Source organism: Lontra canadensis, unplaced genomic scaffold, assembly GCF_010015895.1.
Source record: "Lontra canadensis isolate GAN:19392208 unplaced genomic scaffold, GSC_riverotter_1.0 scaffold57, whole genome shotgun sequence".
Classification (NCBI taxonomy): Eukaryota; Metazoa; Chordata; class Mammalia; order Carnivora; family Mustelidae; genus Lontra; species Lontra canadensis.
This window is the reverse complement of record NW_022631051.1, coordinates 4632959-4660283: the sequence shown is the minus strand read 5'-3', so window position 1 is coordinate 4660283 and position 27325 is coordinate 4632959. Positions and strand designations below refer to the sequence as shown.

General features: G+C 41.8%; 1 protein-coding gene across 10 annotated transcripts in view; it reads right to left on the bottom strand.

The window, feature by feature from the left end:
* The window catches only part of PTPRM (protein tyrosine phosphatase receptor type M), a 765571-nt gene that overhangs the window by 191071 nt on the left and 547175 nt on the right, over positions 1-27325 (bottom strand). The gene's annotated exons all lie outside the window — the stretch shown is intronic.

Genomic DNA, 27325 nt, shown 5'->3' with positions numbered 1-27325 from the left:
CGGTACCTGCTCCAATCCTCCGCGAGGCCCCCACGTCTTCCGGTGAGACTCAGCTCAGCTCCGGGTCACAGTGCTCCTATGTCCCCATGCACAGGATCTCTGCCTTCTTGCTCAGGGGTGGGGGGGCACGGCTCTGCCAGAGGATTCCTGCTCCTCACGCTTCCCCGTCCGTGCCTGCGTCTGTGTTCCTTCCCAGCCCTGCAGAAGCTCTAAGGCACCTTCGCCTCTGGTCACTGCCGCATCTCCTACGGGCTGGTCTCAGGAGACTGTGGTCACTTAACCAACAACAACTGGAATGAAGAAGACTGGGGTACACATGGAGAAAGGCAAAAGCACTCTTGACTCTTCCACTTCCCTCCCTGATTATCGCTTATTACTGTAAAATTTCTGAGGTAATTTTGGAATCTCCAGAGAGGTCAAGATTTTTGCTCACTGCTATACTCTCAACATCTAGAACAGTGTCTGGGCGAGTAATGGGCTCTCAGTTTGTTGACTGAATAAATAAGTCAAGAGGCATGGAAAACTTCATGACGAAATGCTAAAGAAACTGCCTATTTTGTTGACTGGATGATGGGCTGAGAAAGTATACAATGTCTAAGAAAGCTTTTCATGCTTTTAAAAAAGGTAAAAAACAAAACAAAAACAACAACAACCCCAACTTAAAATAATTTTGCTTGTTCCCAAAGGCTATTTGTATTTGAATGAGTAAAAAGAAAACACATGTCCTCAGAATATGGAGCTGACAGAAAAAATATAAAAAAGAAGCAAAAAAAATAATGAAGAAATCAGCGTACCTACAGAGAAAGGGTAGAAAGAAAAGATGAAAAATCTGAAAGAAAAGATCAATATGAGCCACAAGTAATTTGAACTGAAGCCCTCACAAGGCTTTCAAGCCAGGATGCAGGGTATTATGAATCAGTTCTGCATGGGTCCGAGGTGCTGAGAGATGGCTGCAGCCACTGCTTATTACTGAGTTGACTTCCCTTTCAGAAGGTTACTGGCCTTGATCTTTTTTTCCCGACTGGCCGTTGGTATTTTGCTAATCAGAGCAAAATCCTTCTTGAGTAACAACGGGGTATGTCTGAAGCTGATCTTCGCGTGACCTTTCTCTCAGCCCTTCATGCAACAGTCATTTGGAAGTTCAAAAGACATCACAAATTACCATCCTGTTGGTGATGATGTGCACTTTGCGTCCCTTTATTATTATTGGGGTTAAGCTTAGTAATTGACAGCAACATTCTATAATGGGAGTGCTGAATTTGAGATTTTTTTTTTCACACAGTGACAACTGCAATAAAGAAAACCATATTGTCTGTATTTATATGTGCGTGAATAATTATGGAAATTACACAATGGAAGGGTCTTAAGAAGTCTCAGATCTAACTCCCTGCCTCCAGGCACATCACTCTGAAATCTCTCAAGATCGATGGTTATCCAACCTATTTTTAGAGGTTGCAATGGATAGAGACTACACAGCCTCCCTTGTTAGCTTGTTTCCAAAAAGAACTTCTAGATTATGTCTAACTGTACTCTTTCTCTCTATTATGCTGCCATACAACAAGCAATTCATTAATCGCTCAAAATACAGGATGAATTTGCCCTTAGGAAACTATTAACAATATAAGCTCATAAATTTTTAAATTTCCCAGTTTGACCCTGGGTGGACTAAAAATCCTTAATTTTTCATACTTTGTGAATATTGCCTCTCTTAATTAACATGCAAAGCTCCGAACTCTTAAAAATGCTTCCCCCACCCCGCCCACCTTCTCAGTCATAGGAATAACACTTGCTTGTCTTTTTTTAGGCTTCGGCATCCCAGAAATGAGAAGCAAGGAAAAAAACATGTAATGGCAAGGGCAGACAGCTTACAAATAAATCTGCTTTACATTTTCAGTGAGAAAATGTATTTCTCTGCCTGTGAAACAATCCACGCTAAAATATGCAATATTTCCAAGTGGAAATCCCTGCGACTCTACTTCTAAACTCTGCGCAACCAAAAAATTACCTTGTGATACCTGTTTGACTCAGCATTCTAAACCTGGCCCATTGCTTATGGCTATTTCCTTCACAGGAGCTGAATATAAGCAGTCACAGTTCATCGGCTATAAATGTCTAGCCTAAGGTATTAATAGGTGAAGACCTTAAAATAAGAAAATTACACACTGTCTAATTAAACTCCCAAATGCAAATGTCGCATGTTGGTACAGGAAGGGGGGTAGTTATAGGCTGCTAGTGGGATTATACTGTAATATTGGCACAGTACAAAACAGCATATTCCAAAACCAACTCAAAAATAAAGATGAAGTAATTACACATTGATGTTTTTATAGGAGTTCTGGAGTCTTTTTTTGGGGGGGTAATGCCTAAAATTTCAATATCTGATTTTATATCTAATTGTCTCATGGGACAAATACTTATCAACTCCAGTTGTAGAACTAAAGCACAAAGCATCACTTCCTTACTTTAGATTTTAGGTCACTGAAAAGCCAGAGAATAATATTACAAATTAATTTTTCTTCACGATGGTATAACAACCATAATTAGCAGCAAATCCTTTTGCCCTATTTGCATGTGCTGAATTTTCCTTAATTACTCTGCAGTCTAATTATGAAGCTTGGTCTAGAGAGGAGCTCACAGAAGCCAGTGATGCAGAAAGCAGAAGACCACTTATTCCACTTCCTGGATTTACTGCTTTGGAATCCTATAGCAATCCAGTCGGAACAAACTCTATTTGTGTGGGCACGAACATGTAAACAGTGTCAGGGAGAAGATGCATGGCGCCGAGTGGCCAATGCTAATGGAAAGTGATATTGAGTTTACTAATTCAGATAAAGGCACACAGATTGCGTTCTCTCCAAAGCACAGGGACTGTCAGAGAAACAAATGCATGGCCCATGTTGCAATTAATTTGATTCTTGTTCTTTTAAGGCTCTCCTTGTAGATTTAATTAAAGCTTTTACACACTGGGCACATTCAAGAAGTATGCGAGTTTAATGGCTTCTTTTGAATGAAAGCAGCAGTTGGAAGTTATGATTCAAACAGTAACAGGCAATCATAAGACAAACCTATTTATAATGAGAGAGTGTGCTCATTCTTACTCATGGAGCAATTTGTGTGTGTGTGTGTGTGTGTGTGTGTGTGTGTGTGTGTGTTTTTAAAAAGGGACAGAAATTGCACTTTCTCCCTTGGTATTTTTCTCCTCCTCTTACTGCCTTACTATTTCTGCACTGAAGAGTTTTCGATGCTCTGTTGGAATTACACTTCTACTGTTAGGTGGATAACTATTTTCATCAAATTAATTGTGTTAACCATTCTTATGTTGTGAAATCCCAAACCCGCCTGTCTTTGCTTTGATCTTTAAGCCCACTTCCCCAAACACACTCATTTTGATTGTTTGTAAACGTCCCCTGATGGAAAGCAGTACTTTTCTCTCCTGACCTGTTTCAATCACTCTGCCCACATGTTACAGCAAGTGCTATGAAACACCATGAAAATAATAATTATTAATAATGATGATATTTACTCCAACACAGACTTAACATTTTTTATGTTTGACAATTTCAACCTAACTGCCACTTCCTCCTTAAAGTCTTCATAATTCCTCCACCTGAAAGGAAGTTTTCCTTTTGAATTTGCAGAGACTTTATTCACATATTCTATGGTGTTCTATCATTTTCAACCTAATACTGAGTTTATCAGCATGGCTTCTGTTTCCTACTAAACGATAATGCTCTTGTAGTTCTTGGGTTAGTCTGATACGTGTTGTTCCCATGACCCCTGCTTAGTGCCTTGAAGAAATACACACTCACGTATTCCTTGAATGAATCAGTATGTCATTCTACTGCTCATGAACCCTGAAATGAGCACAGTCCCTTACTAAGAATGATGAAAGAAATATATCATAGGGGCGCCTGGGTGGCTCAGTGGGTTGGAGCCTCTGCCTTCAGCTCGGGTCATGATCCCGGGGGCCTGGGATAGAGCCCCGCATCGGGCTGGTCTGCTCAGCAGGGAGCCTGCTTCCTCCTCTCTGCCTGCCTCTCTGCCTACTTGCAATCTCTGTCAAGTGAGTAAATAAAATCTTAAAAAAAGAAAAAAGAAATACATCATAAATTGAGAAAAAATTACGTGTGCTTGTGTGTCTACATACACACGTGTACACACATATACACAGGGCTTTGTTGTATGTATCATCAAACTTTGGGGCAATTAATGACAGGGTCAGGCGAGCCCATCTGGGCCCCATTCAAGACTAGCCGTTGCCATACCAAAGGTGCTTGCTGTAGGATGGTCACACAGTACCAGCAAAATCAGAGCCATGGAACGAGGTTCCCTTGAAATTTCCCTTCTGCTCCCATAGGCTATCCTTATCCATCGTATACATCTGAGTGACAGCAAGGAAAATATCTGAAAATGTATTTATCAATTTTTATTTATTAAATCCTGTTTTCCTTTAGGCCAATGATGTGATGTGCATGATGCTGGAATGACAGTAAATCCTTACTTCTCTGAAAGGAATAGCTAAAGGCAAGAGCAGGTTCATAGGAGAGTACAATTAATAAGTCCCAGACTTTATTTGTAGCCAAAAGGTGGACTTTGTAAAACAGGAAACAAGTTTCCCTATTCATTTGAGGCTATAGACCTGGCAGACTGAAGTGAGAGTCACAGAAATGAACAAATCAAACAATGGGACTAGAGCTCTCATAGGAGCTACCCATGTTTTCGTTCATTGAATCCATTTCTTTGTTGTAAAAATTAGATCTGGTAATGTTAGAATCAGGCATCAGTAGTGCTAAGGAACCAGAAGCACTGTCTGCAGTTCTTGACTGGATCGAACAGAGAGGCCCAAAGAGGTCCTCTCCACAGCTCTCCAGATCCAGAGGTCATGGATGACTTAGTGGTCCTCCTGGGGTTAAAATCCAGGCCCCTGGACACAGTTCAATGCCTGTTCTTCCAAACCAGGATGAGCTTAATCATTTTCAGAAGCAGATGAACATTTTCATCCACTAGGATTCCCTTGAATGATAGGCAAGAAAACTGCTGTCCTATAAAATGGGTACGAATAATTATGTACAGTCGCTGCGGCTTCAACTTGACAAGAAGAGATACCATCTTTCCTTTAGCTTTCAGCTTCTTTGCTGGGATCAGCTACTAAGGACTGGCCTGGGACCAGACAGAATGACATGAACAAGATTTCCAGTGATGTCATCCACTCCTACCCAAAAGTCTTTAGAGGAAGCTGATGACTTTCAACTTCACCCTGTTAAAAGTTAATCCAGGTTACACTGGACATTCAGTTATTTCGACAGAGAATGTCCCCAGGGACAGGAATCCTTATGGACTTGACTATTCATCTTTAAGCCCACAGATTGTTTTAACTGGCAAGTAAATCTGCACATTTAACACAGAACTACGCTAGGACCCTTCTCATCACAGGTGTCCCTCAGCCGAGTGCTCTTAGACACTGGTCAGGATGGGCCATGCAGAAATAAGAAGGCTCTGCAAAACAGGACAACCAGAAGGTTGTCCTAGTAGCAAAGGGGATCAAGAGGTACAGTCTTTAAGTTATAAAGTACATAAAAGTTATGGAGATGAAAAGCACAGCACAAGGAATGGAGTCAAGAGTATTTAAAGGACTCTGTACAATGACAGATGGTAAGGACACTTATCAAGAAAAGCATTTATTTCTAAGGTTCATAAAGGTCACATCACCACATTGTACACCTGAAACTGATATTTTTTTTCCTAGAAAAAGAATTAAAAAAAAAAAAAAAGGACAACTAGAGATACCTTTTAAAATAAGAACTTTTTAAATCTCAAGCAAAATCAACAGAATGATGCTCAAAAAAGTGCTGGAAGTTGAAGTCATTGCTTATAGAGAAAAGGAGGGGAAAAAATCTCTTTAACAATGTAAGGACCTATTCAGCCAGAGCGATTCCATCCGGTTAAACAGTGATTCTGCTGTTTATGCAGTAAAACTTAAACAGACCCTGCCCCCCCTGCCCCCCCTGCCCCCCCTGCCCTCCCCGCACCCCCCTCACCTCACGCCAGGGGAACTTACTTAAAAGCAAGTCCGGGAAACCAGTAAAATATGGTGGACCAGTCCCTGATAACAGAGCCCACATACAAGGGCGTGTCAGGTCAGGTGGAGATAACAGAGCCCGAATGCAGGGATGAGTCAGGCCAGACATCCAATCAGCGGGCTGTGCATACTGTCTCCCTAGCTACCAAGGAGTGTGGGCCCCGCCTTTTGGGAGCCTTTTGGGCGCCAATTCTGACCAAGGTGATAGACTAGTTCAAATAGCTACTATGGGATGAGCTGTAATTCAGTTGGCCACCCGTGTGTGACCTAGCATGACTGTGCAGCTTCCTCTGTGTGTTACAATCTCATTGGCCACCTGTGTGTGGCCAGGCCCAACCACATGGCCTTTGCTCTATAAAAGTTAGTCTGTGAGGCTGGGAGGGGTCACCTTCTCTGTAAGAAGCAGCCCCGACCCGTCGATCTGATTCTTGATGTTGGCGTGAAATAAAGCTTTGCTTGACCTTCGCTTTGTATCGGTCTTGCTCCTTTGATCACAGACCTATCATTGGAGGACCTGTCAACAATACTTGTCTTTCCTAATGAGAAAAATCAAAATTTAAATTCACAAGTTGAAGATTTTTTTTTAGTTTGAGAAACAACCTCTTGTCCTGACATTTGGTAATAAAAAAAAAGGGGGGGGGGGTTAAGACTTCTAAAGTGTTAATGAGTCTAATTGTCAGGCCTTCAAAATGACATGTAAGAATGTCATTCTGAGGGGACTGTTTTCTTTGCAAAACTCTGCTAGTTCAACCCTGATGCCAATTATCTGATAATATTGTTGAAAACAGGAAGATAGCAAAGGCCTATCCAGTGGAATTACAGGACTAGTCAGAGGATTAACACTGGCCAACAGTAATGACCCAGAAAAACCTCAGCCCCTAGTCCCTACCTTCCAGACTCAGACAATTTTTCTGGAAAATCAAAAGGGCCCTGGGCTAGACACAACCTCCTATTATTCTAAATGAGCACAGGACACGGATGCAGACACATTTATACGAAGCCTGCCACATTTCCTCCTGCCTGTGACTTGCTTTCGCCGAGGCCCCAACGTGTTTCCCCCTCACAGAGATCCGAGCTCTTTACCAAGCAACTTTTCCTCATTTCTCACAGTCCCACATCCATGGCAGACCGGTGGCATCTGGTTCAATATTTCATTAAATCCTCCTGAAAACTAACAGTTCAATCTATTAGAAAAGTACAGTCCCTAAGCAACATAAATTACCTAGCAGGCTATGGTCGTGGCACGCCACACAGCCCATTTGCTGTGGAGACATTTATAACCGTGGACTCTCGGCACATTCTAGATTCAGCAAGACTTCATAAGCCTCCCTCAGACAGCAAACACTGAAACTTAAACAACAACAACAACTTTTTTACCTTTACAAGCAAAGGTTATTTAGGTCTAGAATGAACAGTTTTTGTTTTGCCTCAATTATCCAGGAATTCAATGTAGACTCTTTTCTTGGGAATGTGAGTGTTTTGGCCCCTGTAGCCCCAAGATCTTCCACTTCTTTCTTTGCCTCGAGCTAAATGACTGAGGAGCATTCACACAATGGCCCCATCTAAGACTCCGCTCCACAGAAAATTCAGAGCTAATTTATTTTTGCTGCAGGGCATCCACTAGTTATGTGACTTAGAAGTCAGTCTGGATGAACAGTTTCATTCTGGACTGGTTTTGACAATCAGTGGTCAGTCCACACCAGCTTCAAATGTTGTTGCCACTTGAAAAGTCGAGAAGCGTGGACACCTTTGATGGCTACCAGGAGGGACGGGAGGGCCTTCTGCCCCAATTACAATAAGAAAGTCAGGACCACACACAATTCAAGTGCCTGGACTGGCTCAGAGATTGATTCGTCAGGGATCTTTCTGGAAATTTCTGCTTTAATGAGTTTCTCCTCCTACCCTGGGCCACGAGTCTGAACTTCTATTTGTGATAATGATTGCAAAAGTAAGCAAACCTCTGTCTATGACTTTTAAGGCCCCCAAACAAACTAGCTTTAGCTCCCCCCCCCGCAACACCTGCCAATACTGTAATTTTGAAGGCGGCTTTTTCGGTTGAGTTTGATGTTACATGTTTGTTGCACAGAGGAAAACGGTACAATGAGGCTTTAAGAACCAGGAATGTTCAGCTCCTGCACCAGTTTACTGCGTGCTGGTTTGAGGGAGCCGACACTGTAACTGACTGTAATTGTGCGGTTGGTAGAACAATCAATCATGGCTTGGCCTCTTCCGGGCTGAGCGCTTTCTACAGGCATCTGGGGCCTGTCACAGATTAAGACTTCTTGCTTAGTGGAGCTCACCTAGCTGCACTAGAAAAATACAGACGTTTTCAAATTAATCGTGTGGCCCCTGCATTGTCAGTGACACGCTATGAAAGTAGCATAGCTGACATCATTCGGTTAAGCAGTCCCCAGAAAAGTCACAGTAAAGCAATCTGTGCAGAAATTGCAAATTGGGATTCGCAGCTGTGGATGTCCCCTTCCCCCACCAAAGCGTTCAACTTCTCTGAGCTTCTGTGTTTTCATCTATAAAATGAGAGGAGAGGAAGAGATGAACTCCAAGGCTCCTTGTAGCTTTTGAAATTCTAGGCATGATTTAGTTTGGACAATCTTGTGCATTAAATGCATTCCAAATGATAGCAATATACAGTGCATACTAAATCATGTTTCCTAATTACTAACACTGTTGTTTCAGGAATGAGCACTTACAGAAAACAAAAAATGGAGCCAACATAAAAAAAAATTCGCACCTCAGAGAATTAGTATCCATTCAGCCTATGTGAATATATAAGCTTTGCAGGAAAACAAAAAACAAAAAACAAAAAACTGATTCACAACCAATCCATACCATTTCTCGAGGGTGAACAAAAGTACATGTTATGTACTATACTAGATTCCTGCCCTGGGTGAAATTCTGACCAATCCTACAAATTATATGGAATCTCACGATATAGATTAGACAGTTAAGATTTTTTCCCTCTGTTGTTGCCAATGTTGCTTCTATGTCTAAATTTCTGCTCTTTGGGAAAGTTGCATGGAGATATACTTTATGAAGTGTTCAGAGAATGCACTCAGCAGTGAAGGAAATAGTTTTAAATAAATCCACGATGCACCACTCCCTTCCTTCACCCCTTCAACGAACAAAGTTTTTGTCCTATTAATTTGAGAAGCGATAATTGCCTTCTTCGCCACGGTATTTTTGCAGGTGTGACTTTTGGGGCAGCCACTGCTAACGTGTGTCTGTCAAAGACTGCAGTAGCACTTTCTAAATTAATTTTTCTGGGGAAGGGAGAGAAATAATGAACATAAAATGGTAGGGGAAAATGGGACTCTTGTCTCTTGTGTTTCTCACTGTGATATGTCAATGACATTTATCCTTTTTAGTCTTCATTTTCCTTCCATAGACTTAGAATATTTCTTAAAGGAAACTATCTCTAAGGGGGTTGATACGATATTTATAGAGAAATTTAATTCCAAAGTCAAACAGGAATGCAATATATTTTATTTAACTTCTTCCCCGGAGTCTAGGCAGAGCTTACATGTGTGATATTGCAGTGAATCTGGATTATGGGTAAGCAAATGTCCCTGTCTGGAAGCTACCTGTGGTGACAGGGGATCTGTACTATGGTGATGCTGGGTGCCCCTCTGGAAGGCCCTACTGCAGGGAATTCCAACGCTGCAGTATTTGTCATTATGTAGATTTGTGTTACTGAGAGAGGGGTAAGTGGTCCATAAATCAGCTTCGATCTATGAAATTCAGCACTTTCCCCTTATATAAACAATTTGTGATTATCCATTGTTTTATCTGGATCTTTTCCCTCCTCCATTAACACAAATAATTGAGTGTTGATTCTACTTATAAAGGGAACTTTAGAAAATAGTTATTTTAAGAAAAATGAATAAGGAGCTAACTTCTTTTTCTCACTAATGAAGAAGAAGCAGTCTGCAAATTACCAAATTTAGTAAATTTGCAAGAGAGAGAGAGGGAAAAATAATTGAAACTAAGAGTACCACACACACTAAATGTAGTCTACCCATTTATTTTTGCTGTTTAATTTAAAATAGTTATGATGATACTTCAAAGTACATTTCGTAAGAATTACGAAAGATGTCACAAAGACCTTACCATAGTTTCCTATTACTTAGTCTTGGCCACAAAGCAGTCTGGGTCTGCCAGGTTTCATGTGAAAACCAAAGAGTTTGGCATACAATTGAGATTTAGACGTGGTCAAAGATGAAAATACGTCCTCATCAAATTCCTTTAAAAATACTTAATTCTCAGGAAATATCTTTCAGACTAAGATAAATACTATAATATAATGTCGAAATAGATGAAAAAACAAAGCTACAGAGGCCAGTAAATATTTTTAACTGAGTGCTAGAAACATATGCAGTGCTGTCCAGAGCTGGGAACCCAAGACCGTTTCCTGCCCAGCAGAAGAGAACATGGATGGGAGTATTTACAACTGGGAATAAGCAAGGAAGAGCACAGAGCCGGAAGGAAAATCAGTTTAGAGCCCCAGTGCCAGCCAAAATGGCAAGGCATCGATCACTTCCAAGACTTAACATCCCATTTCCCTATATTATTGGATCATTATCTCAGTGTCAGATGCCATACGATGTCAGCAAAGACAAGAAGAAAAAAAGAAGAGCTGCTGTATCACATTCATCTTATGCAACTTTCCACGTAGGAGAACCACACACACACAGCCTTGCGTGTTTGTGAAGGAAGGGTCTACAAGCTTGTGTGGAAGCCCCGTATCTGGCTTGCTATAGCTCAAACCTCAGACTACCTGCGATCTTCTCCGCCAGGACACTAAATTTCTCGCCCCAGGGGCCTCTCACAATGCAAGCAAGGGAGTCTTCCTTCTCCTGAAACACAGAGCTGAACCTTCTGTCCACGGCCGGGCAGCTCTCAGAACCTACCAAATAGGCATGTAACAGGTGATAAGGACACAACTGGTTATGAGTTCCAGTCTTTTCTGTGGGCTGGAAATGGGATTTATTGTGGACTTCTGAGTCTTAAAGCTGATCCTCGCTGATTAGGTCATGCTGAGAAGTGGCAAGCCTGACTCTCTTGGATAGTGCAGTGTACACACAGCAGAAATAGGCCTTGTTTGCTGGAGTCACAGGCTTCATGACACAAGGGCTAGAAGTGGGGGGAGCCATCAGGATCTCCACACCAAGCAGTTACTGTATTTGGATGAGGGAGGCTGCCACATCACCTTGGATTTTCATGATGCATGTACTGCGGGCCTTGGAAACCAGTTACACATGAAGACAGCCCGTCATTTGCTGTGTATCTCAAGCCTGCTGGGATGCCTGTTGCATCGAAGGCTTCTAAAGAAGCCCGGGGTGCTGAGTCCTCTCTCTGCTTACTGACCTTTCCTTGAGCAGAACCGAGGTCCGGGAGCAGCTTCGAGGCTGCCTGCCTGGCTCTACGGGCCTCCTCTTCCACACGGGGTATGATTTTCTTCTTTCACAAAATGTGTGAGGTGAGAAATACAATACTGGTACAAGAGAGGTCACGAGATTTTCTTGTGCCTTCTTTCCAGTTCAGGGGGTAGGTATTGGGTCCGTTTTTTTTTACTTCTATTGTATCTCCACTAAAGAGCCATAACAGTTCGGAATGGCAGCTCTGGAGACAGGTGGCCTGGTTCCCCTCTGGTTCTGTTGCTTACTCACCCTGCTACCTTAAACAGCTTACTTTTCTCTGTGTCAGCTTCCTGAACTATAAAAATATGATCACGGTCCCTATGTCATAGAGCTGTTACAGGTCTAAATGGACCAATGCTCATCAATAACTCAGAGTGGTACCCAGTATGAGGCAAAGGCTTGACATTTATTGACTAATAATCGTTATCATTGCTGTTATCATTATTATTACATACGTAGCAAGTAATACAAATGGACTGATTATTTAGAAGAATCAATTCACGTTCACTCATGGATGTGGTCATAGCAATTTAGATTTTTGAAGGTAAATTGTTTTTAACTTTTTTGGGGTCACTATCACCTCTTTTGGTTAATAAACTTGCTTCTAGGGAGGACAGACTCTGTACAAGATTTCTTACAGATGCCATACATCATATACACAAAAGTATAGAGCCTCAAATAAGACAGTTGAGCAAAACCCCATGGATTGGGCGCTGTCTTCATCGTGGTGACTCCAGTCACTAAAAGGAGTTCAAGGAAAGGAGTTTTGCCAGGAGAAGAGAGTAAGAAGCAAGAACAGGCCTTGTCCCTTCCCTCAGTAAGGAGAGGAAGCAAAAGTGTGGGGTCAGCCAAGCCCCTTTTAAAAGCTCGGGGATGGGCCATGAGGTAGGAAGAGCACTGGGGGCTCACACATGGTATGACCTGTTTACTCATTTACTCAGTGACCTGCAAACAGTTGCTTAGCCAGGTGAGTAATGGCAGATAATTAAGCCATAGTTTCTGCCCTCAGAGAATCTCCAGTCAACTCAGAGTCATTTAGAAAAGCTGCTTAGAAACAGTCAAACCAGAGAATAATTCAGGATCCACTAATTGGAGCTTCATTCAACCAAGAGGAACCCTAGATGTAAATTTTCAGCAGCATATACTGAGTTTGTTTTATTTTTTTAAATAAAACTGAAATTACACAAATTCTGAGGCCTGCGTGTGGGGAGCAATGTGGATCTGATTGGAAGCATTGTTAGCTTCTAGAATGCTGGACACATTCCCATTCTGTTTGTAGATGTTCTCCGCCACAGTCACCATTACTAGTAAAGAAAATAAAACAACTGATGTTCGTCTAAGCCACTGGCCTGGCACCACCTGCGTTTCACTCTGTGGTGTCTAAAGACAGTGCAGGGGGATATACTGTTTTCTTCCCTCACAATAAAATTGCTCAGTGTGTCACCAGTGACCCAGGCCCATGTGTTCCTGCTGGTTCCAGGTTGATGGCCATCCTGCCTTGCCCCAGGGGTACTCTGGAAACATTTCAGGAGCTACTTTTCAGAGGCACCGGATGGTTTCCTCACTGCCACCACAGTCAGTAAAAATGTCGGGATACTTCTGGCTGCACATTTTGAATATGGCCCTCCCAGTGTCAGGGAAACATGCATCGACAGCATCCACTTTCTCTTACTGTGAGCTGCGCAAAGAAAGTGTCCTGGACAGCCCAGGCCTGCAGCCCACAAGGCTGACCATTACAAGCCCTGTGTACAACACTGTTAGCTGCGCTGGCGCTCTGAGGCTGAGCGTTGATTAGAATGATGAGGGCTCTCTCTGCCAAATAAATAAATAAAATCTCACCGAAAAAAAGGGCCCTTGGGTGGCTCAGTCATTAAGCGTCTGCCTTCAGCTCAGGTCATGGTCCCAGGGTCCTGGGATCGAGCCCCGTGTCAGGCTTCCCGCTGGGTCAGAAGCCTGCTTCTCCCTCTCCCACTCCCTCTCTCGCTGTCTCTTTCTGTCAAATAAAATCTTTATTTTGTGGAGGGCAGGTATTGCATGGAGCACTGGGTGTGGTGCATAAACAATGAATTCTGGAATACCGAAAAGAAATTAAAAAAATAAAAATTAAAAAATTAAAAAAAATATTTTAAAAAATGGTGAGGGCAGTGCTGAGTTCAGGAGCTGCCTCAACATCATTCTGTCTACCAGTAGTAAAACACTGTTTATTGTGGGAGAACCCATAAAACACATTTTCTAGCTTAACTGTCTTAAAGTGTACTGTTCAGCGGTATCACGTGTGCGCTAATACCATTGGGGAACCAACAGCCCATCTGCCTCCAGAACTTTTTCATCTTCCCAAACTGAAACTCTGCACCCATGAAACAATGACTCTTCATCCTGCCTCCCCTCAGCCCCTGGCAACCAACCACACTTTCTGTCTCTATGCGTCTGATCATTCTAGATACCTCACAGAGATGGAGTCTTCCAGCACTTCTCCTTCTGTGACTTGCCTATTTCATTTAGCAAAATGGCCTCAAGGGTCATCCATGTTGTAGCCCGTGTCAGACTCTCGTTACTTTTTAAGGCTGAAAAACATGCCGCTGCAGGGATGTATCTCTTTTGTATATATGTTAATCATTGGTGGACACTTGGGTTGTTTCCACCTATTTGGTTATTGTGAATAATGCTACTGTGAATACAGGTCTACATCCGTTTGAGTCTGCTTCTGGGTATATACCCAGAAGATATTTTTATAAGTGAAAACAGTAGGGCTGCATTTCTGGGTCCCACTTTAGTACATTTTCCATTTCGCACACCTCAAAAAGGGACTGAATGTTGCTAGAGAAATAAATTTAGCAGACTGTGTTTGCCAAATCGCAGAATTAACTCAGGAAGAGACTTCCTTCCCTGTGGGCTCAAGTCATCTTAATAAACAACATTTTAGAATTCAAAAATCTAGTTTGTTTTTCTATATTCTAGTTAGTTTCTCTCTTAATCTGTGGATCTTCATTATGGCTATTTCATTTACCTTAGCTTAACTTGATTTGTTACTTGCTCAGCTCTCCAGTTTAATTGTACTTCTTCACATATTATCACTAAAATTAGCAGTGTAACTTCTGAAACAGAAATGATTGTCGAGTGCCCTCAATTTAAACTGAAAATGCTAAAGCTAATGGTCTGGTCAGGATAGTTATTAAAAGATATTTTGCGAATTCAAAATTTTATAAATCATAGAACACATGATATTAAAATTATTGTTGGTAACGTCCTTTAACTCTCTGTGTTAGCAAAGGGACCTTAATATCAATAGTGTCACACTGCACATAATCAGATCTATAATTTTGACCTTTGAAACTGAACTTGTTAATGATGTTCGTGAATCAACCACATTCTTCCTATAGCTGGTTTCTCCCCTCACATAATGATTCATCATTTCAGTTAGCAACTTATAACTTCAGTTACATTTTGTTGTCCCTGTTGTTTTTTGTATCAGTGTCAATCAAAAAAATAAAAAAGGCACATAGAATAAGAACCATTTATTTATGTTGTATTCCTTTGTTAAAACATTGTCAGGGCCTCTGTGCTTGGCAGGCTTCCCTCGGGACTAATCACTAACAATCTGGTATCAGATGTGGACAGCAGAGGGACACTTCAGGCTGACCATGGAGTGACAGAGCCTGGACCTCACCACTGCAATACTGACAAGTATGTCCCTACTTGAGGGGACACTCAATAAGCTAGACTTGTTGAAGGTCCAGGTGTTTTTGTTTTTGGTTTTGTGTATGTGTGTGTGTGTGTGTGTGTGTGTGTGTGTTTTTTAAATCAGTTTTAGAATTTAGGGAGTAGTTTGGAGACAAGAGTTAGAAGCTGTTTGGAGATCCAAATGGAGGGTCATTTAAGTTCAGACACCAGCAATTAGGACATAGAAAATTAAATTGTTCTTGAAGTGAAGCCAGTGGAGCTCAGGCACCTGAGCAATTTCCTGCTGAGGAGTGAAAGTGGGTTGGCCCGGCCCTCAGGAGTGAGCTGTGGCGTGACTGTGAGGTGGCTTGTCGGCTTCTGTGGGCTTCTGTGAAGGTGCTAGATGCTGGCTGGGTGGGGGTGGCTGCGCTGGGGATGGGAGCAGGTCTGTGAGATGTGCCACTAGGGCTCTGGAACTCACTGCAGACAAAAGCAACAGAACCTTTTCATAACTGGAGCCTGACGTCAAGACCAAGTGGGGTCACCATGCTCTGGACCAGACGAGGGGGCAAGTCCAAAGCTACAGGACATCAGAACTTGTTTAAATTTGGATTCTCTTTCTTAAATAGGGGTTATAAGGGTGTGTGTGTGTGTGTATGTGTGTGTGTGTGTGTATGTTGGGGTAGGGGGAAAGGAGAAATAGGGGAGATGCACTATCTTCTTGTTCTCTGATTATATCAGATTGGTAAGTATTACTCCTTCTCAGACTCAGCATAAGGAAATCAATAGCCATGCATGGTGTTAGAACGCCACAGAGCCTGTTCTCACATGAGCTCCCTGTTTCCTGGCTGTGTTGTCTGTGCTGGACTAAGCAGCAGGAGAACCCAAGCATTCAAGGCACATTCTATCAGGAAGTCACCTTAGGAAGGAAGGCCTTGTTGGTGTGGGCCGTCTTCCTTCCCAAGAACCCATCCACAAAGATAAGCATTGCTGGGAGCAGCCTTGTACTCTCTCTTCCAATGCAGAAATTGTTTGAAAAGAGCAGAAAGATGATTTAGGTGAAATCTTATCAGTGAAAACACTCTAAAAGGTGTTACTTCCTGAGGCTCACCTAGAGTCCAGAGATCTCAAACCTAGATTAGAGAGACAGACAGGAGTCAACAGTATTTCTAAGGGCAGAAAGCAGGGACAGACTCCAGTTGTAAACCAGAGACACACTTAATACACACCACCTGGAAACATCACCAACAAGCTCCAGGAAGCTTTAGTTATTATGTTTCCAAATAGGAACTACCTACTCACAAGATACTTTGTGGACTGGATTCACTATTTGAGAGCATCATGGGTACTAATGAGAATGTGGGCAGAGAGGAAGCATGGGCAAGGAGTTTATTGTCCTTTTCTGGGATAAGACAATACCTGTAGCCGGAAACAGGTGATAAAGAATTTTAAAAAGTGGTCCTGTCAATGTCTTTTGCTTGGTTAATCTTAAAATAGAATTAGGAATCATGAATTAGTGAGTAGATACCCATTTTATTTGGCCTAAATTTAAATTTAGAAATTGATCAGTTGTCAGTAATTAAAAAAATGAGAAGATTTAATGAAAGAAATTAAGATTTCTTGCTTCCCTGGGGATGGATCTGTGTCACTGTACAATACCTGATCGAAGCCGACAGCAGTTGCCTTCCTGAGACACACACATTTCACCAAGGGCCTCCCCTTTACTCACCTGGCTCATCTTGTGATTTAAACTGTACCTACTGTGACCTTTAACAGCAGAACTCTGAGTCAACCCTGGCTTGACAATTTATACAAGAAACATCTCAGGTATCCTATCTACAAAACTACACAAACCCACAGATGCAACTTCAATTAAGCCATTCTCAGCAAAGACACCCTCATGAATTTCCAAGTGTCCCCTAAGGGAGCAATACTGCTCCCAGATGACAGCCACTGAGTCAGGAATGTCAGTACTTCATTTTCAAAATCTTAATCTATTTCTGAGATTTCCCTCCCTTCCCATTTAGTAAAGGTTAAGGCCATACCTATGAACCAGGCACTGATAACAGACCTATTCTCTTTGAGGGGTGGTCAATTTCTTCAGGGACTGAGTGATGACTCCAAACCCACCACCCAGGTTTTTAGGTGAGTCAGGAAAAAAAATGAAGGCCATTTTGAAAGTTCCTAGTAACTACATACTTGCACAAATCTGTTCAGTAAAGGGCTCTTTCCTGATTTTGTTTCTGTTAATGTTTTCCTTCTGACATAAGGACAGCGAACCAATGTTTGTCATACACTCCTATCAAACACACACCCAAAGGCACAATTCCATACAAGGATGCAGTGGGAGAGCTGTTAGCAGCCAAAGGACTGGAAATGAGAAAACCCATATGAATTTCAAAGAGCCTTGGCAGAGATACCCAAGAGAGGAGTCTAAACATTTCCATTGTAAACCCACTGAAAGGAAGACTAATAAAAGTGGATATTTTAATTTATTTAGGACCCATGCTCGTAGTATCAAAGAAATTCATCCCGAAGCTGTTTATTCATTTTTTGAATAATAATTTTTGCCTAAATTGGTCTTGGTTGTGAAAACTATCTAAAGGAGCACTCACCTTATAAAAAAGTGTTTCAGAGGTGGTTTAAAAATAAATAACAAAGTAAATGATAGTTATGAACTATTTTCTTTCAATTAAGCTGTATCTGAATTTAAATATATCCCTAATCACTTAAACTATTTTAACATATCAAATGAACAATGTAAGTGTTATTCAAACTATTCAAAATAGGGAAAACTGTCCACCAGAATGTCCACACCACGGAAAACTTAAAAAAATATCTTATGCTATTATAAAATTGACATCTCTCAAATAAATAAGAAGCCAAAGCAATTCAAAGTCCAGTGTTGCCCTGAAGGGCTTGCATTAAAGAAGAGTTTTTGTCTGTAATTGTGAAATACACTATACCCTTACTACCACAGAGCACCTTGCATGGCAGGAGAGTGGGGTGTCAGAGACCGTTAGAAACACACACACACACACACACACACACACACACACCACAGTCCTTAATGTGTTATACTCTAATGGAAAAGACAGATGGGACCCGGGTAGCTCAACAGCCTGCTTGCAAGGAGAGAGTATGTGAGCTCTGTAATGTAAGGAAAGCATCAAATCCCAGCACCCAACGGGATGGATTTCTGGCATTCGGGCGGGTGCCTGGGGACCAGAATTAACTTTCGGGAAGTGCGTGCGCCCGAGCGAGCATCCGGGCCATTCTTAGATAGCACAACTGGGGCTGCATCTGCTAGCAGTTTTCTGTTTTGTGCTGTGTTCACAAACAAATAGAAATATGTTGAACTTAATAAGTAAGTCAAGTTTTGCTTGTTGTAGTACAACCCATAAAAAGAGCTTCACTTCAGTTCTCCCACAGCAGTGCTGATGGGGAAACAGTGCATATGAGAATGACAGCAACAAAAACCGACCTCCAGAGGGCCTGGGGATGCCCTGGGGCATTTTAAAAGACACACTGTGAGGGCACTGGACAGAACCACGCCTTCTCTTGTTCACCTTGATACACTGTTTCACGCAGTGTTGCATGTAATGCTGAGGTTGGCCAGAGAGAGAGAGAGAAGTATTCCTCTCCTCATTACCTCAGTAATGTTTATTAAGGCTCTTTAAAAATTAACTTTATAGGGGTGCCCGGGTGGCTCAGTGGGTTAAAGCCTCTGCCTTCAGCTCAGGTCATGATCCCAGGGTCCTGGGATCAAGCCCCACATCAGGCTCTCTGCTCCGTGGGGAGCCTGCTTTCTTCTCTCTCTCTGTGTGCCTCTTCTGCCTACTTGTGATCTCTGTCAAATAAATATTAAAAAAAGTTAACTTTATATAATTTTCTACAAATGAACCTAAGTCAAAAATTCCAGATATAACTCCTTTCCTTATTAAAAAGAATTTCTCATTAACAAATTTAGATTTGTGTTAGAAGAACAGGGATCAGGAATCTTGACCAAAGAAGTCAGGTTTAGACAATGGTGTGCTTGGAAAATATATATTTGTATGTATGTATGCATATTTCTCCTATGTATATATATTTCTCCTTTATTTTCCATTATTGTCTCACTCATCGATACAAAACAAAGCAGGAAAGACTTGAAGAAGTGATCCCATTAAGTCTGAATTCCTAACCAAGATGACGGGTTTAAAGTCACCCTCAGTTTTCACACTCTGGGAACTTCCCACCCTACAAACCAGAAAGTGAAGTCATGTCAGTAGAAATGGTGACAAAAACCCACTACAGAACACGGACAGGCTGGGTGGGACTGAACTGAGGAGTGTCCACGCACACCATCTGGGGACATCCTCTGTGGAGAATGGTCAGTACTAGTGGTAAATGTGCAACCCCTTCTTAACCTCCTTCTAGGTACCATCAGACTTGAGCTTCAGAGGTAACAGAGACCAGAAGAACAAGTTTTTAAGAAGCTATGCTAGTGGGTTCAGATCAAAATGAGCTGTGTGGGAAAGTTACAGGCATCAAAATTACCAACCAGCAGAACAACTGTCCCCTGCGATGGCTGGTAAGCACCTTGCTCAATGTGTGCAGATTCAGGCTGGTGCCTGGTGACAAGGCAAGAGGGTCCACACTCCAAATGGCCCTGGATGCTGACCTTGACCTCTGGGAATTGAGGGAGTTGGCTGAGCAGGCTCTAAGGCAGGGAGTCCAAACAGACCCATGACATTATTCAGCACGCAGAGGAGAGTGATGCTTACCTTTGGGTCTGATCCCAGAGGCAGACCACTCGGCCCCTTATTGGGTCTGGGTCTCCCAGGTTTAGAAACACAAAGTATTTGTGTTGAATGCCAAGACGATGACCACTCAGGAGAATTGGGGGCTTAGACAGGAATCCCAAGAACAGCAGTACTGATGCCCCAGGACTTCGGTTTGGTTCTCTGTAAGCCATATTCCAGCCCTCCTCTTGACTATGCAGGAGTCTGAGCAGAAAACACACTCCTGGGTGAGTCTGGCCCAAGAGTGGTTTCCCTCGTGCCATCAGCTACAGCATTGCACCAAGGCCTGGCTTCCAGCTACAGAGACAGTGAGCTTTCTCCTGGTAGCTGCCTTCCTTGCTACCCATGTTCTCTTTGGGCAAAGGAGAGGTGGACTCCCTCTAAAGGAGAAACAAGCCCTTGTCCTTGCTTGTCTCTTGAGTATGGAAACAAGAGCTCTGAAGCATTCACGCACGGGCACTGAACCTAGAATCAGCCACTGCTCATATTCTAACGTCGCAGATTATGTATATTACTAATACAGTTAATAGTTATTGGGGCTAGCACTCTGATGGTAAGAACTCGTTTTCTTCTTCTAACATTCTTACAAGTAAGTACTATTCTTATGGCCTTGGTATATATACCTGGGGAGACCGAGGGACACAAAGCCAAGCAGCTTGCCCATGGTCACGCACCTTGTAAGCCATGGAGCGTGCACGCGGGCAGCTGTCCCTTGGGACTGCTGGTACCTGTGTGCTGCTCCCAGACTCTAGGGTTTGTCTCTGAGGAGGAAAGGCTGGCATAAAACACTCCCTGGGTTCACAGCTCACTGGCAAATGCAACAAAGTTCTCTCATTCACCAAACCAGACAAGGATGCAGCATCCTTCCTATAGTGAATTATCCGAAGGAAACTTAACGGCTGAAAAAAATGACACGAAACACACATCCTTGAAAGGATTTACAAAACACTTCTGTAAAGATGGAAATGGAGAAAGCTTTAGTTTAGCTCTCTTCCTGTGATGGCTCAAAAGGGAGATTAAAACATGGTGGCAGAGTTTCAGGCATTTGCAGACTCACAGCAATGGTAAACCACCCCAAGCTGATGACGGTGCCAGTTCCAGCAATTGCTTGAAGAAGGCACCTCAGTTTTAACAGAGCCGGAGACATCTCTGAGTTGAGTGCTGTGGCCGCAGGCAGTGGAGCAGAGTGGATAACAATCGCACACACTTGACTTACACTGTACTACCTGTACTACCTCTGTCATCTTGAACAACTTTCCAAACTTCTGGGCCCCTGTGCTATTATTTGTCAAGCACCAGCTGTGTGTACATGGTATCTGCCTTAATCTTCGTGGTGCCCTACGAAAGACCCAATAGCCTCACTGCCACACTTCCCGCTGCGGACTGAGTTCAGACAAGGTAGGTGACTGCTCCCCACTCATTCTGCTACCAGCTAGGAGCGGGGATTCAGACCAGGTCTGAGCGACTGACCTTTACCATTTTCTGATACTTTCCTCTTGTAAAATAGAAATAAAATAAAAAACTTGATGCCTGTATTCCCCACCCTTCTGTTTAAAATAAAATCTTCTGTATAAGCAGCTCCCAAAGAACCCTTAATAGAACATAAGAGTCAAACCATTAGATTGAGTCCAGAAATAGCTCCTAGGATAGGAGCTCTTAGGATAATCACATAAAGTCTGGGTTAGAGGAGGCCTCAATTTGTTTAACTTACCTCTGGACCACAAACCCATCCAGTTTCCATCTAGAAAACTGAAGGATAGCTGATTGATAGGTTAGGGTGACATATCCATACTTCTTTATGTACCCAGCTATCCCGTTCCTTGCATGCCAAAGCATGTTTCAGAGCGGAAAAATCTCAGCATCTACTTCTTTATCTGGCTGCACATACTCTAAATAATAATCATAAAGCAATGTCTATGTAAGACTCTCTCAGTGTGGTTCCAGAAAATGTGATTTTTGAAACAAGACTCTCAATAGAGCATCCAGACTTAAGACATTTTCCACATACAGCTCGCACTGAGCTATAGTGGAAAAAATTTCCTATCGCATATGTCAACAGGTATAGCAGAAGAACTATAGATAATGTCAAGTTGCCTCCAGCCACATACTATAGGCATCTCTTTGAAAATTGGGCTTTCATCAAATTTTCTCTCTTATCTTTTTGTTTCATGATGTCTTTAGAAATACTTCCTACTTTTATTGAGATTTTTCTCTCGGTACCAGCATTGTTTAAATATAATAGAATAGGTTCTAAATATTTAATGACAGGTGCTGGATTTGCAAAATGTACACTTGTTAAAATATGTTCTGGAAAGAAGGTAGAGGTATTGTGCTTCAGGATTAAAATAGTCACGTTTACCTAAAACAGGTGTTCATGTAGTTGAAAAGCTAACATTTGCTATTTTGGCCAAGAATGCACATCTCTTTAATTATTTTCATTGAGCTACAACTTCTCTAATTTCTATTTACCACAGTAGCTGAAACAGGAATATTACTCTAATTAATACAAATGTCCTCAAATTTCTAAAAGATCTATAGCAATTTTAGAAACAATAGTAAATATAATTAATCAGGGTAAAATTGATGGTGCTTGTATACTAAATCCTGTCAAACATGTTATTGAGATAAATTATTCCCTATGAAAAATGTTGAAAATGCAGGTATTTTCATGTTCACAAATATATTTAATTATACATGGATGAAAAATGAAAAACACTAAGTATCTCTTGCTCAACTTATTTTATATTTATTTTGAGAATACAAATGACCCTCGAACAGCATGGGTTTGAATTGTGTGGGTCCACTTACACACTATCTTTTCCCACGATACAGTAGAGTAGCGTAAATGTATTTTTCTTATGATTTTCTTAATAACACTCTTTTCTATAGCCTACTCTATTATAAGAATATAGTATATAAACCATACAACATACAAAATATGTGTTAATTGACTATGTTATCAATTGACAGTAGGCTATCAGAAGTTGAGTTTGGGAGAGCCCTCATACTTGGATGTGTGAGGGGGGTCCGTGCCATTCACCCCCACGTTGTTCAAGAGTTAATTGTATATCGTCCTATGACTCTATGAAACTTTAATTTCCTATCCATCTTATACCCTTCTGTAACATTTGTTGCATCAAAACACTGCACCCTCAAAAGAACACATATTTTTGGGAAAGAGAAAATAATAAGAAGTTGCTTTCCTTATTAGATAAAGTGAAAATAAATGTAAAGGTTTTTTAACAGTTTTTAAGGAAAAGGTGGTTTCATATTATATTAGTCCAAGCAAGGCTCAAATGGATTAATATTCATCAACAAAATAACAACTAGTCATTCATCTGTGATAGGTTTATAAAACATTATAGCCAAATAAATCTGATGGTTATCTCCGTTTTTAGTCATTATTGCCTCAATGTCAAAGAATTCCACGAGTTAGCCTGAGTTGAACAGCTTTTACCCATTCTCCCAGAGGCCTACCTTCAGCAGCTAGTTTTTACAGAAGGCCAGTCCTTCAGAAAGCAACGTGATCTTAGCTAAGCTAATAATTAGCAATGCCTCCCAATTAAATTTGCTGTCCCCCCCTCCCCCCGAATCTCAGGAGCTCAGGCCCACCTGGCAGCAATGCTGACACACACGGACGGTAACTAGTGACTTTCCCTGGGCAGGACAGACTTCCCATCGTATTTCCAGAAATATTGATGAGCACATTCCACCACACTGTCTCCTGGGCCCAGTCTGTCTTTATGACCAACGACACGTAGCCACGTTGGCTGATGCCGAGCGCCGTGGGCAGAAGCACCGGGAGCTAACAAGCTAGTGCAGGAATGGCACTGGAGTCCGATTAGCATCAGGGTTTAACCAGTGAAAATGACTGATGACATACGGAACCCCACACCTGGGGCAGTTCTTTTCCTTCCCTCTCCCTCCTTCCCTGTTTTCATTTTCCTCCCAGCTCCCTCCTTTTCACTGATGGCCTCCTGTCTCACGGTGGGAAACAGGGCTAAAAGTGGGTCACCGAGTCACACTTTCAGACTTGAGCCGACCAAACCGAGACAGCCTTTGAAAGAGCTACAGGCTTTGTTTAAATAACGAAACACAGCAAAGAGCCGCCCACTGTACTTCTAGAATAGCACACATACGGTGTCATCAGAGGCTGTGGCATAGAGAAAACCTGGTATTTTGGAAGTGGGAGGGACAGAGATCATCCAGTATAATTTTCTCAATTTACAAATGAGGACACTAAGGCCCAGAGAAGTTCAGAACCACAAACGTAGTTAAAATACAGGTCTAGGAATGCCAAATCTAAAGTCAGTGTTCTTCTGGGGGTGGTGGGAGGTGAGCAAATTGGGGGTAAGGGGGTCAAAAGGTCATGAGGGGTGTAACTAAATTCATTATGGTGATCAGTTAATACATACAAATATTGAATCGTGATGTTGTATGCCTGAAATTAATGTAATGTTATACAGCAATTAGGCCTCATTAAAAAAACCAATTCTGACTATGCAGCCATCAAAAGAAATGAAATCTTGCCATTTGTGATGACGTGGATGGAACTAGAGGGTATCATGCTTAGTGAAATAAGTCAATCGGAGAAAGATAACTATCATATGATCGCCCTGATATGAGCGAGAGGAGATGCAACATGGGGGGTTAAGGGGATAGGAGAAGAGTAAATGAAACAAGATGGGATTGGGAGGGAGACAAACCATAAGTGACTCTTAATCTCACAAAACAAACTGAGGGTTGGTGGGGGAAGGGGGATGGGAGAGAGCGGGTGGGGTTATGGACATTGGGGAGGGTATGTGCTATGGTGAGTGCTGTGAAGTGTGTAAACCTGGCGATTCACAGACCTGTACCCCTGGGGATAAAAATATATTATATGTTTATAAAAAATAAAATTAAAAAAAATTAAAAAACCAATTCTGTGTTCTTCTAACCAAACCATGTGGCTTATTACATGTCAGTGATACTCCAACAACTTATTCATGATTAATATCATGTTTTAACGATTTAAAAATACAGCTTTTAAAATTGGGGCTAAAATTTTAGAGAAAACCCCAAACAACTAGAATTTTCTTAAGAATTCCTATTGAATATGAAAATTTGTACCACATGACTATTCAGGTCTAAATTTTAGGAGTGTTGTATTTATAGGCATGATATATTGGCAAATTTACTTTCCAGAGAGCACGGTCTGTATTTCAGAAAAAGCACAAACAAAAGTGGTACGTACTGTGAAAACAACCCTTTTCAGATTAGAACTTAGTAAATAATCATGTAAATTTGATATGAGTTATTGGTATTTAGTCTAATGTTGTATCAAGACCATATGTTATGGTAGGCAAGGTCTTCAAATGCATAATTTATAACATAACCTCCATGACTACCTGAGAGACCTAGGTAGAATAATGAATTAATCCAGCAGAAATAGATCCTTGGAGGATGAAATGACATTTAGCTAAGGTCACAAGGGCAACTGGGTTACAGGTCTCAGGCTATTCCTCATAGAGAGTTTTCCAGAAGATACAAGAACCCAACCTATTCCCTCAACTAAAAATAAATCTCTTCAAAATGTTTAGTTTGTATTTCCAGGCATGGAAAGGCCTAGTGTTGCTTCAGATTTATACTGAATAGTATTAAAAAAAGAATGGGACCAACCACTGGCAGCACAGATATGCTATCTGCATTAACACTGGGGTGGGGAGCAAGGCAGGGCATTCAGGAGAAAAATGCCTAAGAGGTGATGGAGAAGTAAGAAGAAACAACAACCAAAAAAAAAAAAAAAAAAGAGAGAGAGAGAGAGAGAGAGAGAGACTTGGAGGAGGCATGAACTAAAGAGGCAAATAACTAGAGAAGACTAAAAGAAGGATAAAGAAAAGAAAGTTGCAGAAAAGTAAAATGAAAAGAAAAAAGAATAAAAATGAAACGACTTTTATTACACGACTAATAGGTCATGGGATCAAATGCACAGGGTGGTGACCACAGTTAACAGCACTGGGTTGCACATTTAACGGTTCCTAAGAGAGTAGATTTTTTTTTTAAAGATTTTATTTATTTGACAGAGAGAGATCGGGGTAGGGAGGGGGAGAGGGAGAATGAAAAGCAGACTCCCCACTGAGCAGGAAGCCCGACATGGGACTCGATCCCAGGACCCCGGGATCATGATCTGAGCTGAAGGCAGACACTTGACTGACTGAGCCACCTAGGAGCCCCACTGAAAGAGTGGATCTTAAAAGATCTCATCAGAAGAAAAAAAAAAGGAGAAAAATAAGGAGAGAAATTAAATGATCGGTGGAAAAAAGAAAGGAACTGAAGTGGTAGAACAGGTGGGAAGAAAGCGCTTAAACGATGGGGGCCCATTACTACCACGTGAGGCTGGGACAGAGCGAAGGCTAAACACCAGATGAAGGACAAAGCAAGAAGAGATACATACGTATGTGTGTACATGTGGATATGAACTCACCCCCTAGATACTGCGTTACCCGAGGTTTTCTCTTCATCCTTGACTTCCTTCTCATTCTACAGGGACTCTGAGTGACCTCATTCAAACCCAGGGCGTCAGCTTGGCAAAGGCTGATGGCCAGACCGTGGGAAGTGTTATTCTAAGTCCGCTCCAGCACATCTACTGCCTGGTGGAAGTTTCCACTGAACTTCACGGGAACAGTGAACTAAAAAAGTACACCACCTACCTCTCCAATCTTCAGTCCCCACATATGTTCTACTTTCCATATTCCACATTTTCTGATTGGTAATATCACCACTAAATTGTCCCAGCCAGGAACTAGGTTCTTTTTATGTTGTTGCTTCTCCCTGGGCTTCTGCCTCCAAATTGCCACTAAAACTTACTTCCTAATATTTCTAAAGCTATCCCTCTTCATACAACTGCTCCCCCTGACTCGAGTTCTTTTCCCTCATCACTGTGTTCAATCCTAACATTAGAGCAATCTTTCTTAGATTACAATGACATCCCATTACTACCTGCTTTTCAAAGGCCACCAGTGGATCTCAGGACCAAGTCCAGCCTCCTTAGATGATAGACAAGACCAGACCTTCAAGACTTTGCTTTGTTGACCTCTCCATCCTCACCTCCTACCATCCATGACCTTACTCCCACCCTATAATTGTTTTTAAACTACAGAGAAAAGGATTAAGGTCTGAGTATTATTACTGTTTGGGAAAAATTAAGCTATTAAGATATCACTATCTATATTTTTATGTTGATAATTTTTATATAAGTTGAACACTGTACCATTAAGTAATTTCTTACTCATTTCTACAACATGAAAGGCACTGTATATTTTTCAAGGGTGGGAGGCGAAGATTGCTTATTATAGCCATATAGGGTTTTCCCCTCTCCCAGGCCACCC